The sequence below is a fragment of the Silene latifolia genome, chromosome 2, assembly GCF_048544455.1.
Source record: "Silene latifolia isolate original U9 population chromosome 2, ASM4854445v1, whole genome shotgun sequence".
Lineage (NCBI taxonomy): Eukaryota > Viridiplantae > Streptophyta > Magnoliopsida > Caryophyllales > Caryophyllaceae > Silene > Silene latifolia.
This window is the reverse complement of record NC_133527.1, coordinates 153,313,302-153,315,235: the sequence shown is the minus strand read 5'-3', so window position 1 is coordinate 153,315,235 and position 1,934 is coordinate 153,313,302.

The following is a 1,934-nucleotide window of genomic DNA, read 5'->3' as shown; positions in this document are numbered from 1 at the left end:
TTCGGACTTGTTCACCTCGGGATGCGTGCATGGAATGAAGAGGCTGATTGGAAGAGAAAAGTTAGCTACTGAACAGCGCAGTTGGTCGACCGAAAAACATCTTCAGTCGATCGACCACACCAGTAACAGCTTCAGCTTCTGGAAGTGAACAGTAACCCGCAGAGCCCGACATTCGGTCGACCGACCATAGTGAGCAGTCGGTCGACCGACCATAGTGAGCAGTCGGTCGACCGACCCCTAATCAGACGGAAACTAAAAAAGCCCAATTGTAATTATTTGGAGGGGACTATTATTAGTTTTACGTAACAATAATTTAGGTTATGCTTTATTTTATTCAACAACTGAAGTTTTAGATCTAGTTTTGGAGACACGAAGTGGAGGCAGGGATTCGAATTAATTGTTGTTCATCAATTTCCTTAGTAAGCTTTAATTTAATTTCAATCTTCTTTTATTCTCGTCTTTTAATTCTTGTTGTTACCAATTTATATTCAAGTAATTCAGTTTTAATCCTCTATTTTAATTTCAATTCAATCATGTCAATTTCATTCTATGTCTTTAATTTTGCAATTGTTATAGTCTTAATCATGCATAGCTAATTATCTTGATTGGGAACTAGGTGAGCCATGGCGTAAAATAGGGTCGAATTATTAGTATGATTTCTTCCGTATCGATCTTATTTTCTTTTGATAAACCCGTCTTGCTAGATTGAAAGATTAGTAGGTTAGGTTTTCATTAGTTTTGGAATTTCCTTTGAGCGAAAGCTTTGAGAAATTCTAGGGAATTAGAAGACCGTAAGGTTAAATTTGAGCATTGATCGAAAGGCTTGCTCATATTTCCTGAGACCGTATTACAGGACCTCTGCTACCTTTTTTACCTGACCTTAGCCATGGTGAACCGAAGTTCCTGATCTCCCTTTTATCTTATTTGAGAAATTTCTTATTTTGCCAATTAGCCTCTAGAATCAAACAAATTCAAAACCCCCATTTAATTGTTACTTCAATAGATTAAAAATAGCAAATAGAATTGATATTGTCTCTCTGTGGTTCGACCTTTACTATCACTAGCTATAGTTTTAGTTCGGATTTATAAATTTAATTTTGATACAAAACGACGGTATCAAATACCCGTCCCTTGGGATCTGACCTTTACTTACCTCTTTACTAAAAGTAGAGTAGTTTGTGAAGTTATAAATATTGTTTTGGTCTAGGTAACTCTTAACGACAAGTAACCGAAATCCGACCAATAGGGTATAAGGCGATTCAAGCCAAAGGTAAACAAAAAAGGTGAAATATAAGGTACCTAGACTAGAGAACAAATAATCCACTTGAGGAGGAAGAGATTTAATCTCCACGAAAATGAAACGACGAAACCAGTCAGCATCGTTGGGTTTAGGAGGAAAGACTATGCAATGTTCCTCGTTTTTCCGTACACGCAGGGTCACCTGACCATGATCCAGGGACCTCACCGTAAAAAGGTGACCCAAATCACTGAGGTCGATCTCGAAGCCATACAGATCATTCATAACACAAAGAGGAAGTAGAGTACGCCAAGCGTATGGGGCAACTTGATACACGACCAGGTTATTAAAGCGAAGGAAATCTTGAATTAATTTTGGAAAATGAATCCTTAGCCCCAAAAAGAAGGGGTAATAGTATAAACAAGTCCATCCAGGCCTCCGAAAATCGGCTCTCTGACCCGGAAGTGGGACATGCACCACCACATCGTCAGAAAGCCCGAACCATTCCCTGATCAAGGCGAGGTCGGCCGCCTCAAAATCGGAATCGCAGGAATATGTCGGGGTAAGAATAGAGGCGGAAGGAAACGGGTTTGGGGATGCATTAAAAGAAAGATCTGGAACGGAAGAGCTAGAAGAACGAGTGGATTTTCGAGCCATCACAAAGAAATAAAAAAGATGTGAGAATACCTGGTTAATG